The 26,842-nt window shown below is 39.9% G+C and overlaps 1 protein-coding gene across 14 annotated transcripts in view; it reads left to right on the plus strand.

Annotated features, from left to right (window-relative positions):
• Positions 1 to 26,842, plus strand: part of PTPRF (protein tyrosine phosphatase receptor type F) — a 915,542-nt gene that overhangs the window by 733,069 nt on the left and 155,631 nt on the right. The window lies entirely within an intron of this gene.

Raw genomic sequence — 26,842 nt, forward strand, 5'->3', positions numbered from 1 at the left:
GCTCATTATTCAAACTCATTCTCTCTGGCATCTATCTCAATCAGGATTGCTTCAATAAGTTAAAAGGTAAGAATTTCAAAGCCAGATCGGAGATATAGTTATCCAGAGATTCCAGTTAGGGCCAAGTCATTACCAGTGAACTAGTATGGGACTGCCTTGAACTATGCAATTATCAGGCAATGTGAATCCTGTGGATTCACTAAGCCCAGTATAAATACTGGAAGTTTGACTTTCTACCATAATCTGGTTAATACAGCAATATCAGAAAATTACATGTTTTTATGGTCCACGTTTCTCAGGCTGTCAGCCACTCTTCCTCATGATAAATGTTATGAGCTTTTGAACCAGTTTGGTTCAGAGATCATAAGTAAGGCAACATGGTACATTACGTACATAACATTGCAAGAAACTATACACTCTGACTGATTTTTGACTAACCAAATTGAGCAAAAAATGTATGCATCCTATGTCAACCACAACATTTATAAATTAAAACACAATTCAAAAGTTGAGAATCATCTTTCCTAACAGTCCTGACTCTTAAGAACGTAAGAGAAGCCATGTTGGATCAGGCCAATGGCCATCCAGCCCAACACTCTATGTCACACAGTGGCCAAAGAAAAAGCATTCTGGTGCCATCAAGCAGTCCATCAGTGGGGCCAAGATGCTAGAAGCCCTCCCACTGTTGCCCCCCCAGGCACCAAGACTACAGAGCATTACTTCCCCACACAGAGAGTTCTATCAACACCCTGTGGCTAATAGCCACTGATAGACCTCTGATCCATATGTTTATCCAATCCCCTCTTGAAGTTGTCTGTGCTTGTAGCTGCCACCGCCTCCTGTGGCACTGAATTCCATGTGTTAATCAGCCTTTGGGTGAAGAAGTACTTCCTTTTATCCATTCTAACCCGACTGCTCAGCAATTTCATTGAGTGTCCATTCGTTCTTGTATTGTGAGAAAGGGAGAAAAGTACTTCTTTTTCTACCTTCTCTATCCCATGTATAATCTTGTAAACCTCTATCATGTCACCCCTCAGTCGACGTTTCTGCAAGCTAAAAAGCCCCAAGAGGTTTAACATTTCTTCATTGGGAAAGTTTTGCAACCCTTTAATCATTCTAGTTGCCCTTTTCTGCACTTTTTCCAATGCTATAATATCTTTTTTGAGGTTCAGTGTCCAGAACTGCACACAGTACTCCAAATGAGGCCACACCATCAATTTATAAAGGGACTTAATATATAACTAGGAATTTCTATAGTTGGTGTTTTCCCAAGAAATATTCTGCTTTTTTAAACAGTAGTTTTATCATCACTAGATAATGTGATAGCTTTTGCAAAAATAATTTCCCTTCAGCACATAGTAAGTTCTTGTCTACTTTATACAGCCTCTATCCTAAATATGGTAGATACAGCTTACATTTCAGCAAACAAAGTTAAAAACTTATGGCTTTCAGTGATACCCCAGGGACAGACAATCTCAGCATCCATGCCAAATGGTTGCATGCCAGACTATTTTGCTCAGCACACTACTCTGGGTTCTTCAAGCCCTCACAGTGAGACTTGGTGAGCCTATGACCTAGCAGGACTGGGCTATCAGGAAGGAGGATGAATGAAGAAGTGCTAATGGTACCCTTCTAAGCCCTGAGTGCCCTTCTAAGATTTCCTGCCCCATGGAAGGGAAATCAAAAGGCATTTAAATGCCCTCTGAGCTGTCTCATGGGAGATTCATGGGTGGATTATGTTTCCCCAAGGCTGGATTGTGTTCGAACCAGGGTTCATACTCATCCCTAGACATCACCACAAGGCCCCCCCCCCAAAGATCCACAGCACCCCAAAGCCACATTTTCTGGCTATGGGAGTGCCCAAATGTATGAGGGAGCATCATTAATTCATAATTCACAGCCAGTGATGTTTTGTGGTGGATGGCCCTAACTAGAGATGGTGGTGCAGGTCACAAGTATGATTTTCACAGTGATTTAACTGAGACTCCTTGCTTCTGGAAATGGCTGTGTCTATTTTCACAAAAGTCTCCTTCAGATGAGACCACAGTCTAGCCTATGCTGGCTCTGGCAAAACAAGACTAGCATTGTGCATTTCAGATTCTACATTCTGACCTTAGCAGAGAAGAAATAATTTGTTGGTTTCAGAGGGCAAACAACCCAGCCATCTTAAGGAGGAAAAGAAAGTGTGTTGTTTTACAACAGTCATTTATCAGCTCTCATTTGTAGGTAAATGATAACGGGTAGTAGTTTATGGGTTTATGCAGCCCCGTGGCACAGAGTGGTAAAGCTGCAGTATGGCAGTCTGACTCTCTGCTTACGACCTGAGTTCGATCCCGATGGAAGCTGGGTTCAGGTAGCCGGCTCAAGGTTGACTCAGCCTTTCATCTTTCTGAGGTCGGTAAAATGAGTACCCAGCTTGCTGGGGGGGAAGTGTAGATGACTGGGGAAGGCAATGGCAAACCGCCCTGTAAAAAGTCTGCTGTGAAAACATCATGACGTAACATCACCCCAGAGTCAGAAACAACTGGTGCTTGCACAGGGGACTATCTTTTATCTTTTTAGTTTATGGATAGTGTACTGTTGGTTAGTTAGCAAGCAGTCAGATATGAATAAGAGAGGCAGGAGAAATGTGATCCTTTATTGGAAGCCAGCAACATAATCTCAAGCAATAATGTACTGCGAAGAAGAGGAGCTTTGGAGTTCCCCCAGTGTTGTTTGAAATCCCCCAGATTTCTAGATTTGCTTTCTCTATAAGTTCAGCAGCTATTGTTGTTGGAGGAGAAAAGCCCTAAGACTAAACTTATATCACTACTATATTAACATGATGTGCTCTCTTCAGGTTCCAACCACTGCCCATTTAGAACAGCTACTAGTCCCGGGCAGATGACTGCTTTGACTGTAGTACTTCAGGCTTTTATGGAATGGTTTTGTTTCATCAAAAAGTTGTGACAGAAAAGTTAGCATGTCATATGAGGCAAGGTTGCCCTCTATCTTCATTGATATTTATAATGACATTAGAAATTTTGCTTAGACAAATACAAGATGATAAAGAGATAGAGGGGCTAAAATTGGGAGGGTTTTCCTATAAATATAGAGCGTTTGCCGATGATGTAATGTTTATTAATGAAAATCCGCTAACTGTGACACCATTGCTGCTTCGTAAAATACAGGAGTATGGAGAATTGGCTGGCTTTTATATAAATAAAGAAAAATCGAAAATTTTGTGCAAAAATATGTTAAAGAGTCGACAGGAGGAACTGCAAAGTGTAACAGAGTGTGAGGTCACTTCAAAAGTAAAATATCTAGGCGTGGAAGTTACCATGAAAAATTCAGATTTGTATAAAAATAATTATGAAAAGCTTTGGCGAAAAATTGAAGAAGATTTGACTAAATGGAATAAACTGAATTTGTCTTTGCTGGGCAAAATCGCTGCAATTAAAATGAATGTTCTACCAAGAATTATGTTTTTATTTCAAACAATTCCAGAAGTGAAGGACAACAAACAATTTACCAAATGGCAAAGAAAAGTTTCAGAATTTGTAGGGGCGGGAAGAAAACCAAGGATTAAAATGAAAATTCTAACCGATGCTAAAGAAAGGGGAGGTTTTCAACTACCGGATCTAAAATTGTACCATGATACAGTGAGTTTGGTTTGGTTTAAAGAGTGGATGACACTATTAAATAAGAAACTGTTGGGTTTAGAAGGTCATGGTAATATCTTTGGTTGGCATGCATATATGTTGTATGGGAAAAATAAGGTGGATGTTTTTTTCTCACACCATTATATAAGAAGAAACTTGCTAAGTACTTGGTTAAAATATAAAAAATATGGTGATGAGAGAAAGCCATTATGGACTATACCAACAGAAGTAATTAAATTATCCTCAGAGACAAGTGAAGGGATGTGGTTAACATATAATCAACTATTAAAAATACATGTCGGAAAGGTGGAACTAAAATCAGCCAAAGAATTACAATATAAATATAATTGGTTTCAATTGCAACAAATTAAGAGTTTGGTGGAACAGGACATTAAAATGAAGGTATAAGACAGGAACAAACAACAACAACAACAAAATTTTATTTATATCCTGCCCTCCCCACCGAAACAGGCTCAGGAGGCCGCTAACAGCATCAAATACAGTAAATTATACAATAAATATTTAAAAACAGTAATTAATTTAAACATTTTAATTTAAAATTTCTAAAATTAACATTCTGGTGCTATTTCAGCATGATGGTGAAAGTCATTTAGGCGAGTCCCTCTGTCATTTTAATCAGTGAAGACCATCCCAAAAAGGATGGTCTTGCAGGCCCTGCGAAACTGTTCAAAGTCCCTCAGGGCCCACACTTCTTCCGGGAGCTGGTTCCATAGGTGTGGGGCTACAATAGAGAAGGCCCGCATGCGAGTGCTCTGCAGTTTTGCCTCCTTCGGCCCGGGGATGGTCAGTTGGTTCTTCCCTGCTGACCTCAGTGCTCTCTGGGGTTCATATGGGGAAAGACGGTCCCTCAGGTAGGCAGGTCCTCGGCCATATAGAATTAGAAAAAATGCTGTTGGGAGAGAATGAAAAATTGATCTCAAGGACTTATAAATTATTATTGAAGTGGTCTACAGAAGATGAAGTAGTTAAATCTCAAATGATAAAATGGGCAATTAATTTTAATAAAGAAATACAAATGGAATCTTGGGAGTATCTATGGAAGAACTCTATGAAGATATCGACATGTTACAACATTAAAGAAAACATTTAAAATGCTGTATAGATGGTACATGACACCTAAGAAATTGGCAAAAATGAACAATCAGATGTCAGATAGATGTTGGAAATGTAAAAAACATGAAGGATCTTTCTACCATATATGGTGGACCTGTGAAAAAGCAAAACAATTTTGGCAAATGATTCAGAAAGAAATGTCAGAAATTTTGGGCTATGATATTAAGAGGTCTACAGACTCTTTTTTGTTGGGATTACAAATGGAAAGTTTTCCGAAACAAGATAGAACAATGGTGTGGTACCTGCTTTCAGCTGCAAGAACATTGTATGCGCAGTCATGGAAGCAAGCTAAAATACCAGAACAATGGGACTGGATCGTAAAAGTTTTGTCATGGAGTGAAATGGACAAACTTGCAAGAATCTTAAAAGACTATGATCTGGAGAAGTTTAGAAAGGAATGGGAGAAATTTCAAAACTATGTTGAAAAACAATGGAAAGTAAGGGGACATTTAGTGATTTTTGGAGAAAAGTTGAACGGAATAATGGACTATAGTATAAAAAGTCTATAAAAGGAAATTTTTTGGAAAAATGAAGATGAATTCATAAAGTGAATGTTTTTTATTTTTTGCTTTAATCTCTTCTGTTTTGTTAATAAGGTTTTAATATGGAGATTCTTGATTTATTAAGTTACCTTGCTTTCTTTTTCTCTTAATTTTTAGTAGACACCAGCGGGGGTCAAAAAAGGGGGGGGAGGAGTGGAGAGGGGAAAAGTGATTTATTATTTATATTTGGTATTTTTGTTAATTTTTTTTAAAGATTATTATAACAATATATTGCAATTAATAAATTGTTTAAAACCCAGAAAAGTTAGCATGTCAGAAAGTGCATGTAAATTAAGAAATAATACCTATGCTTGTCTGCCTGAGAAATCGTTGGATAACATATATAATCTCTTGTACAGTAGAGTTTTATTTCTGTGCCCTCCAAATACATAGTACCAGTTCATTCACGAATAAACTCTCATCTAGTGAGACTGCAAATAGTCAACAGGAGATGGAAACTTTGATATACGCAGTAGTCCTGAGAAGCTGTGTTGATAATGGGTCAAGATCAAGTTCTAGTCTGTTTCCTTTGATGTTGCATGTTGCATTCTTGGGTTGTGGGAAATACTTGCTTGCCCATATTGCTTATCTTTTGGTGTATTTTACCACAGGATAGAATACAAAGCAGACATACAATCTCTAGAACTTAAATTTGTTCTGGGATTTCTCTTTTCTTTACAGGCACAGATTGTCTTTAGAATCTGGAAATGAAGCAATTCTGTTCTCTAAGAAAAATGAATCCCCTTAAATACTTGGTTTAGCAGAAAGCTGCACATGAATGTCTCTGAGACCTTTTCAGTGTGTTGGGATATATACAGAATAAATTTGGGGGCCATTTTATAATTGAACAGTAACATTAAAGCCACAATGTCAAAACAGCAGATGTGACTTAAGAAGAACAATGCTTTACCTGTGCCCTAAAATGAGAAATGCCTTTCTGTCAGAGGAGTTGAAGCTTCACTGGAATTGGTATCCTTCCTATGAAATTTGAGGGGAACCAGTTTTCCCTTCATTTCTCTAAAGACCATGACCACACAGCATCAGCAAAAATGTAAGATACACCATTTCTGTAGTGACATGTAGGAATTTCAGTTGATCTACTGTATTAGGTTTGTATTAATGCAGCAAGTAAGGTGGGGGAAATGCCCTGATCCCAAGGCCTTAGTGTGATTCTCCTGTCACCGGCTGTTTGTCTGCAGTGCTCTCTTTAATTCCCAGGAGATTTGTTTTAAAGCCCTAGCTGGAATTACCAACCACAGTTTTTACAGTATGTACTACTGAAAAGGTGGGTGGTGTTTCACTGCAGTGACCAGAGGACTGAGCTCCTGTAGCACTTGCTGTGTCTAAAAAAAATTTATGTCTTCCCATAAAACTCTGATCAATTACATCAACCCAACATTATAAAACATTACTTGTCAAGACTCTTATTTTATTTATACTTGTATCCAGATCATTGGCTTTCCATTGTCTTCCCTGTGTCTGGACTGGAGGGGCTTTGTGAGGAGATTAATGTATCCAAGTTCCTGGGCCTAAATTTCATGAGTTGCAAGATTTTAAGGTTTTAAGCTGCATTGTTTTTATGAATTGAAATGTATTGGTTTTAATGTTTAAATGTCAAGTATTTAATTGTTTTATACTTAAATTGTTAAATTGTTAATTGTTGGAAGCCGCCCTGAGCCACTTGTGGGAAGGGCGGGATACAAATCCCGAATAAATAAATAAATAAATAAATAAATAAATAAATAAATAAATAAATAAATAAATAAATACTAATGATGGTTGTCCCTCTTACATTATAGCAGTTGAGGAAGCAAGCTTATTTATATCCTTATTTTAAAGGAGTTCATTTCACAGCGGTTTTTTTCAGCCAGTAGAATAATGATATTCTCTGGCTCATGCCATAATAAAATCATTGAAATTTGTTGCAGAACCAATTTAATAAACTTATTTCTGCCTAGTAAATTTGCTGTGGTGTGGCCACTTCTATTATTTCCTTACCCTGTGATGCAATAGGCGAAGCATATAAGGCTAGCCAATGACTTCATGACTGAGTTGAAATTCGAACCAGAGACTTCAAATTTATAGCTTTTGTCTTAGCTGCACTTATGCCATATTGGACTGCATTAAAGAGCAGAGGGACACTGTTGCCTGCACCTTCTCTAAAATAGTTGAGGTGGCATAACAGATGTCATTGCATGCTGTGCACACTTATCACACTGCAGTCTTCATTCATTGGTCTTGCAGGCTTTGCTACACATTCTATTAATTATGGTGCTGTTAAAATAACATGTATGTTACAGATATAAGAAACGGTTGTTCTCTTACAAATGTTACTATGAATGGATATGTCACAAAATATTAGCATTCTAAGGGTGAACACTATCATTTCCTACAACCTAAATACCATTTCAAGAATTATTATCTCCATAGATTTATTATATAATCTGTCTTGTATACATAATTCTGCATTTATCATTAACTGACAATTAATGTCTGAAAATAAACCAGCACTGAGAATGTCCCAACCCTTTAAGAGGCAGCAGGTGACCTAATTTCCTCCCCTTCCTCCTTGTAGCACAAAGTAGGAATAGTTAGCTCTGAAATCCATTGACTGACAGCAGGAATGCACACAATTAATATGGGCAAAACACTTGGAAATCTAGATGATTATCAGATTAAAATATTTTCTATGCAATTTTTCATGCAATGTGTTAGGCATAAATAGATCAAAATCAATGCTCCATCAGTTTCAACAGCAGGTTACATTTAATTATATATCAAAAATACCTTATTTATTATTTTTGTATCAGTATTGCATCATTGTAGGTAGAAAAATCTGGATATTCATCATGAGTTGCTAAAAGGCTATAGAATTTAGATTTAGTCAGAATAATTATTTTCTCCCAAAATATGGCCTATTTTATTTACATAGGTGTATTTTTAATGTTGCCATCCTAAGCAGAGCTACTCACTTCTCTGGCTGTTGAAATCAATGTGCTTGGAAGGTTGTAGCTCTGCTTAGGATGGCAATGCCAGTATTTCAAATACACAAGTAACGCTGAAATACATAGAAAAGAAAAAAATTTCACCAAGTAGAGTGGGATGCATCACCATATGCTGGTAAAACAGTTATAAGGCAACAATTAGTGCCTTCAACACCTACAAGCCATATTGAACATGAAATTTGAAATTCTACCCCAGGGGTGTCGAACTCATTTGTTATGAAGGTTGGATCTGACATAAATGAGACCTTATTGGGCCGGGTCATGTCGGGCCAGGCCAAGCCACTTATATAAGATTAGACAGCAGAGATATAAATTTTAAAAAGAATATAGACAAACACAAATCTATTTTTTCAAAAACTTAAAACATGCTTAAAATGTTAACACTCATTGGTCTTAAAGATGCTTTCTTTGTATTTCTTCCATGGGATTCAGGGGACTTGGCAAAGGAAACTCTAGCTCTTTCCTTCCTTTCCCAGGAGACTGGGAGGGGGAGGAGCATCAGCCAATAGAAGGAAAAGAGGCTTGACTCAGTAGCTCTGTTCTGCAATTGAGAGAGACTGGCAAAGCAAGCTCTTCCTCCCCAAGGGAGGAGCCTCAGCCAATGGAGAAAATAGAGGTTTTGCTCGGTAGATCCTGTGGAATCAAGCAAGCCTGGCAAAGCAAACTGTCATGCATAAGGAAGCAAGATATAAGGTGAAGGAATCAGATGACAGTCAGTTGCTCAGGGGCCTGATAGGAGCCCTCCAGGGACCTGATTCAGCCCCCGAACTGCATGTTTTACATCCCTGTTCTATCCTTTGAAAGAAGGGGCAGATGAGTCCATTTCCTTCCCCTGCAGTGGGAAGTCCTTGCTGGCATTGCTAGAGGTCTCTGTTTTCATGTTACCCAGAAGGGCTGTCCCTTTGTACTCACAAAGTACTTACAGATCTCAAGATACTCCCAGGCTGCAGTTTGAGAAACATTGTTACAAATTGTGCCACTAGAGAGGCAATAGTTGCATTTGAGAAATGTGACTGAAAGTACAAAATACTTATCGATGTTCACAATGTTTACAAGACATCCTCAGTGTTCACAAGACTTTCTCAACAACCATGAGATTTTTTTTGGGGGGGGGGGAGTTTTAAGTGACAACTTCTGTTTTGCTGTCTGTGAGTACAGATATCTAGTTTTTGAGAAAACCTGAATAAAAGAGATATCCAAGAAAATGGTTGAACCATTTGGAGAATAAAATAGAAGCACTGGAGGGAGCTATTGAAAAATGGCAGTAGAGTTTCAGCTCAGAAGTGATGGGGAAATGGAATTCAGAAGTGGGGGGGGGGGGACAGAGGCAGATTAAGCAGACCTTTAATTGAATGAAAAGGTAAAATTGGTGGAACTAGAGAGGCAGTGGCTCATTTCTGGAGTTGTGAGGAATTACCATGTTTACACTAGTTCTTAATATGTTTCCTCAGAGTTTCTCTCTTTCATTTAAGAATATTATGACTTCCATTGTTGGTCAACTAGTGCTCCATCTTTCCGCATATATTCTTGTCCACAACAGAGCCAGAACTTAAGGCTGCAAAGGAAGCACAAGGTTGCTGTGGCGTGAGAGATCAGCTATCATTCATTCATTTCTAGCATTCAACAGATGATTGCAGGAATTCCCAAAGACTAGGGGTGCATTTCTGATTTCACGGGCCATTCCTTCATGGATTTATAAACTAGTTCTTGGGTGTTTAAAATGCAAGTTGTCTTCAGAAGTTTAGGTTGACTCGGATGCTTTTTTTTCACAAACACTTTTGCTTGAGGTATTTTAAAAGTTCCAAATATTTGTTTATGTTCTGCTCTTGCCTGTTATTTCATGTGGTTAAATTCCCTAGAGAACATCCTCTTAAAAGCTTCTTATTTTAGTTGGAATAGAGCATTTTAAAAATGCGCCTTCAAGTCACATCCCTTTGGAGTGCCGTATCAGAGGCTGTTGGCAGAGCTGTCACTAGAAGCTGTTACATATTTGTGTTCCTGTTGCTATGAGTAACCCAAATTATTCGCCTTGCTCTTGATTAATGCCAAGTTGCTTTTGAAGGCCTTGTTTTATGAACTTGTCCTTTGATGGCTGGTTGCTGTTGGGTTGTACTTGTGTTTGGTAGGAACAACCCCTCACTTGTTCCACACAAGGCAGTGCACGAAAATAGTTCTTTGCTTTATCACAATTCCCAGGCAATGTCCATGAGTGGGGGGAAGTTCTTCAGGGTTATGGGCATTTCTGAACAATGCTGCCTCTCTTCCCACATAAACTGCAGTCATTCCTCTGACCCTAGAATTGCTCTGTGCTCTCAATTGTCTGGCCTTAATTGAGCAACAGTACCATGTCATCTGTGCCAAAGCCACAAAAGCTATTTATTGAACAAGCAATAGAGCATTCTATGTACTAGAGTTTTAGAAGCTTATGGCTCCCATTAGTAAATGTTTCTTCTCAAGAGTTTATAAATTATCTCATTTATTCAAAGGAATTAATAATCACTACTTCTATTAAAATACTGTAATTGGAGCACAAATTGTAAAAAAAAGAAAATACAAAAACTAGCCACAAGCATAACAATTAAAATAGCAAAAAGTACCAACAGGATCATGTGTTCCTATTAAATTTAAATGCTTCATAACAAAATCTTTAAAAGCTTGTGAGAGAACAAGACAGTTTTGGTCTCTAATCAAAAAGCTTACATCCTTAACAGAGTCTACATTAGGGAGAAAGTATTCGTTAAACTATGCTAGGACCTATAGTTTGGACTGAAGTCAGAGCTTAAATGGCAGTCAATACAACTGAGAGAAAATAGAGTGAATATACTCCTTTCGTTCTGCTCTCAGCAAAACTTAAGACACCACAACTTTGTTTTGGTTGCTGCCAGACACTTCCAAAAAGTCTTCAAGGAGAATTCTTCGTGAAGCATGTTAAAGCAAACCAACTTTCTGTAGTTGCCACTTTAAATAGGAACAGAAATAATGTAGCATGGCATCCCCAGTTCAACCCCTCCAAATGTCTGATGACTGGCCACTGTGTTAAATGCTACTGAGATGTCCAGAATGCCCAGTAATATCAGCCCGCTTTCTCCTTCACACCCAGATGCTGCTTTCAACCAGGGCAACAACAGCAATTTCTGTTCTGAACTCAGACCTAAACCTGGACTTCCAGTGTAGCCCTAAGCAGTTACACCCTTCTAAGTCCATTGACATCAGTGGTCTCAGAAGGGTGTATCTCTAATTAGACAGCACTGTATATATGGGCCTGGAAAATCGGCATGCTGAAAAAATGTCTGGAACTGAGCAGCCAGCACTTGCTTAACTAACTTGTCCAGAAAAGACAGATTTAGAGATCACTTCAGTGATATTTTTTAAAAAGCAGTGGCTGAATCACAGCTTCCATCAATACTGGAGAGGCAGCTTTCTCAAGGGGGATATTGATGCAGCTGTCACTAGCAGCACTAATAACTCCCAGCTTGTGTTAGACAGGTAAGGCAGAGGGATAGCACACAGCTGGTCAGCTGTACTTCTCCAGATTTCTAGTCCATATCTTCATGCACTACAAGCTCAAGCTGAACTTATTAACATTGTTCTGGAACTAATTCTCTAATTTCTTGGTGGAGGAGGTTAAAGTTTGTTAAGTAACCTTCTCTGATTGTTAATCTGGAATCATTTGAAATGCCAACAGACTGTGTAAAGCAACCTTATGCTTCTCTTTGTCCCTGACTTAGAGAAATCAGTTTAATAAGTAGACTCTTGACATACTCCCAGGCAGGACTCTTTTTTGTAGAAAAAGCCCAGCAGGAACTCATTTGCATGCGAGGCCACACCACTATTGGCATACTAGCCACACATAAGAACATAAGAGAAGCCATGTTGGATCAGGCCAACGGCCTATCCAGTCCAACACTCTGTGTCACACAGTGGCAAAAAAAATTATGTATACACACACACTGTGGCTAATAGCCACTGATGGACCTGTGCTCCATATTTTTTATCTAAACCCCTCTTGAAGGTGGCTATACTTGTGGCTGCCACCACCTCCTGTGGCAGTGAATTCCACATGTTAATCACCCTTTGGGTGAAGAAGTACTTCCTTTTATCCGTTTTAACCTGTCTGCTCAGCAATTTCATTGAATGCCCACAAGTTCTTGTATTGTGAGAAAGGGAGAAAAGTATACTTCTTTCTCTACTTTCTCCATCCCATGCATTATCTTGTAAACCTCTATCATGTCACCCCGCAATCGACGTTTCTCCAAGCTAAAGAGTCCCAAGCATTTCAACCTTTCTTCATAGGGAATGTGCTCCAGCCCTTTAATCATTCTAGTTGCCCTTTTCTGGACTTTCTCCAATGCTATAATATCCTTTTTGAGGTGCGGCGACCAGAACTGCACACAGTACTCCAAATGAGACCGCACCATCGATTTATACAGGGGCATTATGATACTGGCTGATTTGTTTTCAATTCCCTTCCTAATAATTCCCAGCATGGTGTTGGCCTTTTTTATTGCAAATGCACACTGTCTTGACATTTTCAGTGAGTTATCTACCACGACCCCAAGATCTCTCTCTTGGTCAGTCTCTGCCAGTTCACACCCCATCAACTTGTATTTGTAGCTGGGATTCTTGGCCCCAATGTGCATTACTTTGCACTTGGCCACATTGAACCGCATCTGCCATGTTGACGCCCACTCACCCAGCCTCAACAAATCCCTTTGGAGTTCCTCACAATCCTCTTTGGTTCTCACCACCCTGAACAATTTAGTGTCATCCGCAAACTTGGCCACTTCACTGCTCACTTCCAACTCTAAATCATTTATGAACAAGTTAAAGAGCATGGGACCCAGTACCGAGCCCTGCGGCACCCCACTGCTTACCGTCCTCCACTGCGAAGACTGCCCATTTATATTCACTCTCTGCTTCCTATTACTCAGCCAGTTTTTGATCCACAAGAGGACCTGTCCTTTTACTCCATGACTCTCAAGCTTTCTAAGGAGCCTTTGATGAGGAACTTTATCAAAAGCTTTCTGGAAGTCAAGGTAAACAACATCTATCGGGTCTCCTTTGTCCACATGTTTGTTCACCCCCTCAAAGAAATGTAACAGGTTAGTGAGGCAAGATCTTCCCTTGCAGAACCCATGCTGAGTCTTCCTCAATAACCCATGTTCATCAATGTGCCTACTCATTCTGTCCTTGATAATGAGTTCACACCTCTAACATCACCATCATTTGCATACTAGGCCACACTTCTGACATCACCAAAAGTGCTATATCTTTTTTGAGGTGTGGTCACCACACCTCAAAAAAGATATTCTAGCACTGGAAAAAGTCCAGAAATATAAAGCCATAAATATGTAGCCATTCCCCCCCCCAAAAAAAATCAAATTCCAACACACTACTTGATCACAAGAGCCAGCATGGTGTAGTGCTTAAAGAAAGAAAGAGAAATAAAGCAAATAGACAGGGGCAAAAACTGACTGACAGAGAGAGGGGGGGAGTGGGAAATAAGGCAAACAGGGAAAAAAGAAATATGGACAGAAAGACTGACAGAAAGAAAGAACGAGTGGGGGAGTGGAAAAATAGACAGGGAAAAAGAAAGACTGAAAGAAATAATGAATGGGAAGGAGGGAGGAGGTGGAGAGAGTTAGGAAGAAAGGAGGGGGGGAGGATGGGAGTGAGCAAGGGGCTTCAAGAAACTTACCTAAACTGCAATGTTGACTCAGGGAACCCCAGACAGCAACAATCCCGCCACCACAACACGACCCATAAACCCCCTCAGCCAGCCAGGCCCCAGGAAGCCACGGCACAGCACAGCTTTGCCCTGTAAGTCCAGGCATCCAGCCCAGTCCTGGGAGGCTGCCACACAGTGTGGCTCCATCCCCGGCCGGCCGGCTGGTGGGAAGCGCCCTGGAAGCATAACAATTAAAATAGTAAAAAGTACCAACTGGATCATGTTTCTATTAAATTTAAATGCTTCTTAACAAAATCTTTAAAAGCTTGTGAGAGAACAGGACAGTATTGGTCTCTAATCCTTAACAGAGTCTACATTGGGGAGAATGTATTCCTTAAGATATGCTAGGACCTATAGTTTGGACTGAAGCCAGAGCTTAAATGGCAGCCAATACAATTGAGAGAAAATAGAGTGAATATACTCCTTTCGTTCTGCTCTCAGCAAAAGATAAGACACCACAACTTTGTTTTGGTTGCTGCCAGACACTTCCAAAAAGGAGAATTCTTTGTGAAGCATGTTAAAGCAAACCAGCTTTCTGTAGCTGCCACTTTAAATAGGAACAGAAATAATGTAGAATGGCATCCATAGTTCAATGCCACCACCTCCTGTGGCAGTGAATTCTGTGTGTTAATCACCCTTTGGGTGAAGAAGTACTTCCTTTTATCCATTCTAACCTGACTGCTCAGCAATTTCATTGAGTGTCCACAAGTTCTTGTATTGTGAGAAAGGGAGAAAAGTACTTCTTCTCTATCCCAGGCATAATCTTGTAAACCTCTATCATTTCACCCCTCAGTCAACGTTTCTCCAAGCTAAAGAGCCCCAAACATTTTAACCTTTCTTCATTGGGAAAGTGTTACAATCCTTTAATCATTCTAATTGCCCTTTTCTACACTTTTTCCAATGCTATAATATCTTTTTTGAGGTGCATGAACGAAATTGTACACAGTACTCCAAATGAGGCTGCACCATCGATTTATACAGTGTATTTTGATACTGGCTGACTTGTTTTCAATTCCCTTCCTAATTATTCCCAGCATGGCATTGGCCTTTTTTATTGCAGTTGCACACCATCTCGACATTTTCAGTGAGTTATCTACCACGACCCCAATATTTCTCTCTTGGTCAGTCTCCGCCAGTTCACACCCATCAGCTTGTATTTATAGCTAGGATTTTTGGCCCCAATGTACATTACTTTGCACTTGGTCACGTTGAACCTCATTTGCCACATTGATGCCCACTTGCCCAGCCTCAACAGATCCCTTTGGAGTGCCTCACAATGCTCTCTGGTTCTCACCACCCTAAACAATTTAATGTCATCTGCAAACTTAGCCACTTCACTGCTTACTCCCAGCTCCAAATCATTAATGAACAAGTTAAAAAGCATCGGACCTAATACTGAGTCCTGCGCTACCCCACTGCTTACCACCCCCCACTGCAAAAATTGCCCATTTATACTCACCTTCTGTTTCCTATTAATTAGCCAGTTTTTGATCCACAAGAAGACTTGTCCTTTTACCCCATGAGCTTACTTAAGAGCCTTTGATGAGGAACTTTGTCAAAAGCTTTCTGGGAGTCAAGGTAGACAACATCAATTGGGTCCTCTTTGTCCACATGTTTGTTCACCCCCTCAAAGAACTCTAACAGGTTAGTGAGACAAAATCTTCCCTTACAGAACTCATGCTGAGTCTTCCTCAGTAATTTTTGTCCATTGATGTGCCTACTAATTCTCTCTTTAATAACAGTCTCCACTAACTTTCCCGGTATTAAAGTCAAACTGACTGGCCTGAAATTTCCCGGATTTCCTCTGGAATCCTTTTTAAAGATGGGGGTGACATTAGCTACCTTCCAGTCCTCAGGATTGGAGGCAGATTTTAATGAAAGATTACATATTTTTTCAGGAGATCCATAATTTCACCTTTGAGTTCTTTCAGAACTCTTGGATGTATGCCATCTGGGCCTGGTGACTTATCAGTTTTTAAATTGTCTATCAGTAATAGGAGCTCCTCTCTTGTCACCTCAATCTGACTCAGGTCTTTCAACACTCCTCTTGAAATCAGCAGTTCTGGAGTGAGCAAACACTTCTCATCTTCCACAGTGAAGACGAAGGCAAAAAATGCATTCAGCTTCTCAATCATTTCCCTATCATCCTTCAGTAGTCCTTTTACCCCTTGGTTCTCCAAGGGCCCCACTGCCTCCCTGGCTGGTTTCCTGCTTCTAATATATTTGAAGAAATTTTTATTGTTGGTCTTTATGTTTTTTCCAATATGCTCCTCATAGTTCCTTTTTGCCTGCCTGATCACAGTCTTGCATTTTATTTGCCACAGCCTGTGTTCCCTTTTATTGACCTCACTTGGACTAGCTTTTCACCACTTAAAGGAATCCTTCTTACCTTTTACAGCTTCCATTACTTTGTTTGTTAACCATGCAGGTCTTTTTCTATACCTATTTGTGCCTTTCCTGACTTGCAGTATATATTTTATCTGACCTTCTAGGATCGTAGTTTCAAATAGCCTCCAAGCTTCCCCAAAGGTTTTTGACCCTATTTACCTTTCCTTTCAGTTTCCTCCTCTCATGCCTCCTCATCTCAGAGAAGTTACCCCTTTTAAAGTTAAAAGTGGTTGTGCTGGTTTTTTGGGACAACTCTCTATTCATACAAATGTTGAACTCAATAACATTATGGTCACTGCTCCCAAGTGGTACAATCACTTTTACATCTCTCACCAGATCTTGGGCATTACTTAGGACCAAGTCGTGAATCGCCTTTCGCCTGGTAGGTTCTGTGACCATCTGCTCCATAGCACTGTCACTGAAAGTGTCTAGAAAGTCAGTCTCTTTCTCCTGACCTGAACACATATTGACCCAATCAATGTGCGATCAATCACCTATTATGACATAGTTTTTGCATCTAGCCGCTATCTTTAATTCTTTCATCATTTTATCCTCTATCTTTTGATCCAGTGGGCGATAACGAATTCCCAAAGTTAAGCTTCCTTTTGGGCCCACTATTTCCAACCAAAGCATTTCTAGAAGTGAATCTAATTCTCTGGCCTTCTGAGTCTTACTGGACTGTATACCCTCTCTGACATACAGAGCCACCCTGCCTCCAACTCTTTCCTCACTATCCTGCCAATATAATTTATATCTAGGAATCACCATGTCCCACTGATTTTCTTCATTCCACCAACTTTCTGAAATACCCACAATGTCTATTTCCCCCCAACACTAAGCATTGCAACTCCCTGATTTTACCTCTGACACTTCTAGCATTTGTATATAAACATCTTTAATTTTCAAGCAAATTAAGCCTGCAGCCTTCTTTCTGCTGCCTCAAGACTTTGCCAGGCAGTCCATACTGTTTGTCACCATCTCAGTGGACAACTCTAATCCATTGCCCAGTAGAAAAGTAACAGCTAACCCTTCAACTCTTTGAGGTGAGACATCCCAAACCAGAGACATTTCATCTCCTGTCAGCTTTCCCCCAAGATTCAGTTTAAAAACTGCTCTGCCACCTTTTTGATTTTATGCACCAGCAGCTGGTTCCCTCTTGGAACAAGTAAAGCGTCTCCTTTGTAAAGCTCCCACTTGTTCCAAAAAGCATCTCAGTGCCTAACAAACTTGAATCCTTCCTTCGTACACTATCATCTCATCCACTCATTGAGTCTCCTTATTTGTGCCTGTCTCTCCTGCCCTGCGTGTGGAACACGTAGTACTTCTGAGAAGGCAACCTTGGAGGTCCTGGCCTTGAATCTCCTGTCTAGTAGCCTAAATTTTTCCTTCAGGACCTCATGACTGTATTTCCCAAAATTGTTGGTGCCGACATGTACCACAACCTCCCCAGCGCCGTCCATCAGCCTATCTACAACATGCGTAATGTCCGCTACCTTTACACCAGGCAGGCAAGTCACTATACGGTCAGTACACGGTTTTGCCACCCATCTGTCTCCTTGCCTAAAGATCGAATCACCACGGAGCTGACAGCAGGGGAGGCCAGAGAAGGAGATTAACACAACCATTGCCTCAGCTGAAAGCCCCCACCCCCTATCCAGTTTATTGCACTGAGTGTCATACATGTATGACTAACTGCCCACTGGACAGAAGTCTTGGCTGTGTCCTCGATGCGAGGAGCTCCGGGTCCTCAGGGAACGAATTTGTACCCTTGAGGCCGAGGTGGCTGACCTGGAGAAGCAGAGACAGTCAGATAGGGTCTCAGAGAAGACTCTCGGGGACATGTTAGATGTGTCCCACTCTAAAAATGGTAGCTCCACTGCTGCCAGGGAGTATGAGGGTCTAGAGAGAACAGGGCACCATGCTGAAGATAAAGGGAATGTGCCCTCAGAAGGGACCTCTTCTTCAGTAGGTGAACAGGTATCCTTTTGCGCCAAGGAACCATCCCTGGGCAGGGAGGGAGGGGGGCTCTTGGTGGTTGGTGATTCGATCCTTAGGCAAATAGACTGCTGGGTGGCAAAACCTCATACTGACCGTGTGGTGACTTGCTTGCCTGGTGCAAAGGTAGCAGACATTGCACATATTGTAGCTAGGTCAAAACAGTTTGACACTTGTCTTCTACTATGAATAGGCTTACATCCTACTGATATCTATCAAAATGGAGAAATATGCATCCAACCAATCACTGAAATCATATTACCAGGTTATTGTAATTCCAAATAGCTGCATCTTGCATTATATGTTATAATAATCTTTCATTGTTTCAAAGGCAACCAAACCTTATTAGGGTGATAATGTTTTTCACTTGTCACTGTAAAATTTCAATGTTTCCCCATCCCTTTCCTTATTTCCCTGTTCACAACTAAAGTATATTTGTAACAGCAAATAAATTTGAAGCAAAGGTATTTACATACCTTTGTAAGGTTGTTGGGAGCCTATGCCCAGTCCACACTTGACCCCACCCAGGCTACCAGAGCTGAGAACTCCCCGGGGCCTGACTTACCCATGGGAGGAAGGTCAGGAGAAGATGCTGGCTGAAATCCAGATAGCAGTAGGGAAGGGAATGGTCAGAAGGCAAAGCCAAGCCTGACTTGGGGAAGGCCGGGGTGCAAGAGGCTAAAAGGCAGCCCTGAGCAGCAAGGGGAAGGAGCAAGGAAGGTTTCCCTTTCCTTTTATAGCCTCTCAGGTGGAAGGGACTTTGATTCTGGCCAGGGAGGAAGTGACAGACTGAGCTTAGATGACAGTCAGAAAGAGCATGTCAGTCTGGGGACTTGGGTGCCAGACCCCCCCCCCCCCTTTTGAGAATGGTGGGCTAGATGCGCTCTTTAGTTGTGGGATGGCTGAAGGTCAGGAACCCAACTTGGAGCTAAGAAAGCTTCGCTGGTATTTCCGATCTCTTGATTTCTGCTGTTTTATGTTTAGTATCGCATTGTAACATTTTGATGTAGCAATCAGGCTTTGCACTTCTCTTGTAGAAGTTGTGGTAATGGCTCCCTATTTGCTAACTAAAGTCATGTTTTGAAGGTTTTGCAAAAAGTGGCCCAAGAAATGTCAGTGTTCATAGGGACAGTAACAGTACCAAAGTAGTCAATGAGTATGTCCTTTTTTAAGTTTTTCTTAAATCAACCCTTATCTGTATTCTAGGCAGATCATGAGGTTTGTGCATTTGACAGGCTAATTTTATACCATTTCCCCTCCTCCCCATGTATCTATCCATCCATTTTTAACCTACCCTTCCTCCAGCAAGCTCTGTGCAGTGTACATGGTTCTCCCTTTCTCTGTTTTATCTTTGCGGCAACCTCATAAGGCAAGTTATACTAAGCTTCTGAATTTGTCCAAGTTGCCTATGGTCAAGAATTAATTTGAACCTTGGTCTCCCCACGCTTAGTGTACCAGGACTGATTCTTTATTTGGCATATTCCTGCACATACTGGTGGGGGCATATTCCTGCACATACTAGGAAAGATTGCAGATAGTTTAAGGATTAAATTTGATCATTTTGGAGGGTTTGGCCTTTTTGCTTAAACAATTTTATTGATAACGTATGGTAATAATTTCCATTAATAACTTCTTTTCATCTATCCCATATGCTTCTTTCTAATCACCCTTCCCCCCGTTACTTGACCCCCACCAGTGTTATTTACTCAAAATACTAACATTAAAAGGTACCCTTAATTCCTAAGAACTAAAATTAATATTCTTCTTTCTTCTAAAGTTTAATCATTATCAAAAATTGTCCAATGTCCTTTTACTTTCCACTCATCTTCTACATAACTTCTAATTTTTTTCCACTCCCTTTTAAAATCTTCTAAATCATAGTCTCTTAAAGTTCTTGTTAATTTGTCCATCTCACTCCATGTCATAACTTTTACAATCCAATTCCATTTTTCTGGTATTTTTTCTTGCTTCCATAACTGTGCATATAGTGTCCTAGCAGCTGAAAGGAAGTACCAAATTATAGTTCTATCTTCTTTTGGAAATATTTCAATTTGTAATCCCAACAGAAAAGTCCCTGCAGCTTTCTTGAATTCATATTCCATGATCCTAGAAATTTCTTGTTGGATCATCTGCCAATATTTTTTCGCTCTTTAACAAGTCCACCACATATGGCTTTTTACATTTCCAACATCTGTCTGGCATCTTGTTATTCATCTTTGCCAATTTTTTAGGAGTCATATACCATCTATACATCATTTTAAAACAGTTCTCTTTAATACTCTGACATGTTGAAAGTTTCATAGAGTTCTTCCATAAATATTCCCATGTATCCATCTGTATTTCTTTATTTACATTTATTGCCCATTTAATCATTTGAGATTTCACTACTTCATCTTCTGTAGACCATTTTAAAAGTAACTTATAAGTTTTTGAAATTAATTCTTCATTATCTCCAAGCAGAACTTTTTCCATTTCTGTTTGCTCTCGTCCTATTGCTTCAATTTTAATATTGTTTTCCACCAAACTCTTTATTTGTTGCATTGTATTTGTTATTCAACTCCACAGCAGTTTTCAATTCTATTTTGCCACTTTGTATGTATGTTTCCTCACCTGTCTCAGCTGTTATTTTTATCACTTCTGCTGGCACTATCCATAATGGTTTTCTTTCATCACCATATTTCTTATACTTCATCCAGGTATTCAACAAACTATTTCTTATATAATGGTGAGAGAAAAAACTATCCATCTTTTTCTTCCCATAATACATATAAGCGTGCCAGCCGAATTTATTTCCATGACCTTCCAGCGCTAAAAGTTTTTTATTCAACAGCGTCACCCAATCTTTTATCCACACTAAACAAGCTGCTTCATGATATAATCTTAAATCTGGTAAATGGAATCCTCCTCTTTCTTTAGCATCTATTAAAATTTTCATTTTAATCCTTAGTTTCTTCCCAGCCCATACAAATTCTGAAATCTTCCTTTGCCATTTGTTAAATTGTTTGCTGTCTTTCACAATCGGAATAGTTTGAAACAAATACATTATTCTCGGCAAAATATTCCTCTTAATTGCAGCTATTCTTCCAAGCAATGACAAGTTAAGCTTATTCCATTTTATCATATCTTCATCCATTTTACGCCATAGCTTTTCATAGTTATTTTTGAACAGGTCAATATTCTTCATTGTTATTTCCACACCCAAATATTTTACTTTAGAGGTAACTTCACATCCTGTTAAACTCTGCAACTCCTTTTGTTTATTTACTTGCATATTTTTACATAAAATTTTTGATTTTTCTTTATTAACATCAAATCCCGCCAGTTCTCCATATTCTTGTATTTTAGCTAACAACAAAGGTGTTACTTGTGTAGGATTTTCATTTATAAAGAGGATAGAATTGTAATTTGGTACTTGCTTTCAGCAGCTGGGACACTATATGTGCAGTTGTGGAAGCAAGAAAAAATACCAGAGAAATGGGATTGGATTATAAAAGTTATGTCTTAGAGTGAAATGGATAAATTAACAAAAACATTAAGAGACTATAATTTAGAAGTTTTTAAGATGGAATGGAAAAAGTTTAGAAGATATGTAGAAAAAGAGTGGAAAGTAAAAGGACATTGGACAATTTTTGATAATGATTAAGTTTTAGAAGAAGAATATAAGTTTTTGTTATAATAGTTAAGAGTACCTTTAAATATTAGCATAAGTAAATAATACTGGCGGGGGTCAAGTAATGGGGGGAGGGGTGGGTAAAAAGTAATATATGGGGTAGATAAAAGAAGTTATTAAGATTTAAGAAATAATTATGTTACCAATAAATTGTTTTAACCAATTTTTTTTTTCATATATTCAGTTAAGGGTGCTATTTTAATCTTTTGCAAATACGCTTGCATCCTTTCCTTCTTTACTTTAACACCTTAAAATAATTTAGCATAGTACTTGAAAAATTCTCTCTTTATTCCTTCTTGATCTACCATCTCTCTTCCATCAACCACAATTTTATTAATAATTTTACTTCCTTTCTTTTTCTTCAGTTGCCAGGCCAAATACTTTCCAGGTTTATTCGCTCCCTCAAAGGACTTCTGTTGTAATTTTTTCAAATTCCATTCCAATTCCTTATTTAACAAATGTCTCATTTGTGCTTGTAGTATTGTAATCACCCTTATGAGGGTTTGGCCTTTTTGGATTAGCTGCTTATTTTCATATTGTAGGCAGCAAGGAGCAGCTGTAATTCAGGCGCACTTGGCTAGTTCAAAGAGAGTGTTTTTGTTTGGTGTTTTTGTCTCTGCTGCTGCAAGCTAAGCTATGTCTTGTGATGTTCTTATATATCCATGCTTTTGTTTAATTTTGAACTGTAATGGAGTGTGTGTTGCAGTTGTGTCAGTGCTGCTGTTGCTTGTTATTGAATGCTAGCTCTGGTGTCTCTCCAGTTAAGCTCTGTGTACCCTTTGTCTTTGAAAATCAATAGAGAGCAAATAAAAAAAGAACTAGTTTTCAGAAGGACCTTTTGCACAAAAAGCCTTTTTATGTTTGCTGGGGAAGAGGCTTCTAGGGAGGCCAGAATGGGAGGCACAGAATGGCTTGAGCTCTTACTAAGCTTCAGTTGCCTTCTTGTCTCTTTAGAATACTGTAGATCCCCACCATTGCCCCTCACCCCCTCAACACAGGAGCTGGGTTCCAGCTCATTGTGTTGGCTCATGCTGCAGAATTGTAAAATGAAAAAGAAACTGCCATTGGGGGTTCTTGCCAGATAAGGAGAGGTATAGTAGTATCAGTGTCCAAATAGTTTAGCTTTGTCCTGTAAATATGTTGATCATTCAAAGATATGCAAATAGAGGACATGTCCAATAGCAGAATGGTAGTACTGAAAAGGTTATATACAACGTATGAATTTGTTAACTGTTAAAGTAACATGAATCATGCATGCTATGTGGAACATTATCTTTATCTCTGTAATTTGACCTTGTGTGTATAAACAGTTTGCTAACACCCTAGTTCTAATTATTTAGAAAAAGGGATATAAAAGAAAATGTGGGTTGAAAATTAAGTGAGGAAAAGATATTTAGATGGTGAATTAAGATATAGTGTTGATATGAGTCCAAGATATCTGAGGCCTTCCTCTGGGGTCTGGTATGGCTTACTGTCCCAGATCCCCACTGCACTAGTTTTCTTTATATGTTTCTAAGTTCCAGGATCTGGACTTTTCTGGAGGCCCTATATTCTGATCTGGAAGCACACCCCCGAGTCCTAGATGTTAGGGGGGAAACTGAGGCTACACAATAACAGAGCCAAGGAATTCTTCATATGTTTAGAGGCACTGTTATTTCTTTAGAGTGTTAACTGACCTCTTGGATCTGGTTCTCAGTCCATTTTTTAGCAAATAGACATGCTGTTTCTATGAATAATCTTGCTTTCTCCTTGTGTCTCTTAAGATCTGATCTACATGTTACTTGTATTATGTGGAGGAAACTGACAATGGCTTTCCAAATTTCTACTATAAAGCATAGCACTAGTAATTGTGGTTCTTCTGCCAGGCACGAAGAAGCTTCATTATCACGTGGAAGGATTACATGATGACTAGCACTTCACACTGCATTGGCTCTGTTGGAAGACTTCCAAAGGTCCCCTTCTATTTATGTTAAAATGATAAACACAACATGTAGTTGGCCTAAGATGCTGACTAATGATAGCAAAAACAGTGTTCCAATTTGACAAACAAGGGGAAGCAGTGAAGTACATGGGTTGTAAGGGCTCCTCTCTTTCTCCTGCTTGTGAGTCAGACCAGAGGCAGAATTTACTGACTTTAGGAGATCAAGGGTGCATGAGAAGACAGGACTACTTTGTACTGGGATATAAAACACGATTTGTGGGTATCCAATAAAATTATAAGGAATGGAAATTTTTAAATTTTAAGTATAGAATCTGAATACTGAAAATTTCAGTAGAACACCTTAATCTGCATGATATGAGCAGTCTCCTCATCTTTGGACCCTGTATGGTGCCTGTTTTTTCTTGGGCAGTGGTTCCTTTTCCTCAGGCCCATTGAGTTGCAAACATGACTTCCTGTTGAGTTATGTGGCAGGAATAATGGGACACAATTATGACCTCACCTGTGTGAAATCCAGGACCAAGGACAACAGACATAAAGAGCCTGGGATAGGTGACTTAAAGCAAGCACCAAGAGGAACAAGTCAAAGGTTAGAGATCTGGAGGAATCCTTTCCTCCCCTAGTGACCTCACCTCAGTGTCCTGCGGATCCTCTCAGTATGTGTGCAAAAACAAGCAGGAGAGATGATGCCCTTGCTGTCCATTTGCACACTAGCAGCAGGTCCTTCCAAAAGTCAGCAAAAATGGCAGTTGTTCGAGACTAGCAACCTAGCAGGTGGGGCTCTGCAATTTACCTGAGGGTCCCAACCCATGGGCTGAAGATCACTGCTCTAGAGTAGGAGTCCCCAGTGTTTTTGACCTTGCAGGCACCTTTGCAGTTCTGATGCAGGGTAGTGGGTGCAAATACAAAATGACTGCTTCAGGAGGCAGAGCTGACTACAAAATGGCTGTTGCAGGAGGCAGAGCCAAATACAAAATGCCAGGGAGTGAGGATATGAATAACTTTTAATAGCAACTCTTCAATATTTCAGGCAGCAGCTCTGTTTAACAGGTTTTGTCATGTATTGAGATTCAATGTCTGGTGGGAAGCTTTCATGCATCCAGCAACAGTGGGGCGCTAGAGACTCTTTGCTACGTTAGAGACCTGGACTCTTAACAGGACCAATGAGCAGATTTGGCACAAAGCTTAACTGTCATGACTTGGTATGGGGATCCAGGGGGGCGGGAGGGCTTTTTGTGCATCCTTTCAAAATAAACATTCAATACATACAAAATGCACTGAAGATCTTTGTGCTCTAATGGCAACTGTTGTGAAGCAACTCTTTAAAAATCTGCACATCCAATCAGGTCTCCAGTGGCCAACCAATCCTGGAAGACAAAACCTCCACCTGGCCTCACCTGCTTTCCACAAACACTGGGTGAGCACCAGGAAAAGTGTCTATGGGCATCACATTGGGGACCCTGCTCTGGAGGATGCTGAACACAAAGAATGAAAAAGACCATCCCCTATAGAGCACCAGATCCAGTTCAAGGTTCTGGTGTTAACTTTTAAAGCCCTAGGTGACCAGGGACCTGCATATCTCAGGAACCCTCTCTTCTTATATGTGCCCCACAGAGCCTTGCAATCAAGCAACCAACACCTGGTTATCCCTGGCCTGAAGGACATCCAACTGGCCTCAACTTGGGCTTGTTCAACCCCAGCCCCAACCTAGTGGAACAAGCTCCCATTTTTGCTCAGGGCCCTACAGAATCTACTGCAATTCCACATGGCCTGCTAAACAGAGCTGTTCCACCAGGCTTTCAACTTAGGCAATGGATGTGCTAATCTCCTTCTCTGGCCTCCCCTGCTGTCAGCTCAGCCTAGTGCTCAGCAGCTCAATATCCCACAATACTGCCCAGAGGGCTTCTACTGGTGCGTTACTATAATAGTAACTTCCATTCTGTTTTCTGTCTGAGCCTGATTTTAAATTATATAAATTTTAAACCTTACCCATTACTTGTTCTCATCACAATACTACATAATCTGTAAACTGCCCTGAACCCGCCCCATGGGGAGGGTGGGATATAAATAAAAGAAAATAAATAAATAAAAATGGTTGATGGTAGATAGCAGCCATACCTGTGAACACCCAATTTTTAAAAAAGGAAAGTACCATCTTCAGTTCTAGGTTGTGTTCTCCATCACATACAGTAGAATGTAATATCTAGTTGCAGTTTCTGAAAGCAGAGAAGAATGCTTTCTGTGGTCAACATATCCAGAATGGAATGTTCGCTGAAGTTGGATTGGCTGGTAACAAAAGATCCAACAGTCTTAGGATGTGGTGAGAGTAACTGAGGTTATAATGTTTTAAGAAACTTTTATATGGTGTTCTGGCCACACCTTTGCCAGCTGATTGCTCTTGTCTCAGATACAGGAAATGAATTCATCTTGGCTGTTATTTTGGACACAGATCTCATAATGGACTCAACCACACTTACCTACATGTGCTGTAGCTATTGCAGACAGGATTACCTCTTCCTGTGTCTACTGTAGAATATATTTAAACTGTTCATCATAGTGATACTTTCATCTTACAATAGAGCAGTAAGCCACAGCAGGGAGTGCACTGCTCAGTTTCTGCATGCCTCGGGTATCTTCAGCTGCTGGGGAGAGTTGCTGGTTTCCTAATGTGCACTCTGGCATGGATTGGTACAATTACTTTGGCTTGTTAATTTTATATTCATTTGTTCCTCATAGTCTTTTAATAATCATATCTGCTGCTGGAAGAGCAAAACAACATGGGAAAATTTGCAGTGTATCC

Source organism: Heteronotia binoei, chromosome 2 (assembly GCF_032191835.1).
Source record: "Heteronotia binoei isolate CCM8104 ecotype False Entrance Well chromosome 2, APGP_CSIRO_Hbin_v1, whole genome shotgun sequence".
NCBI lineage: Eukaryota > Metazoa > Chordata > Lepidosauria > Squamata > Gekkonidae > Heteronotia > Heteronotia binoei.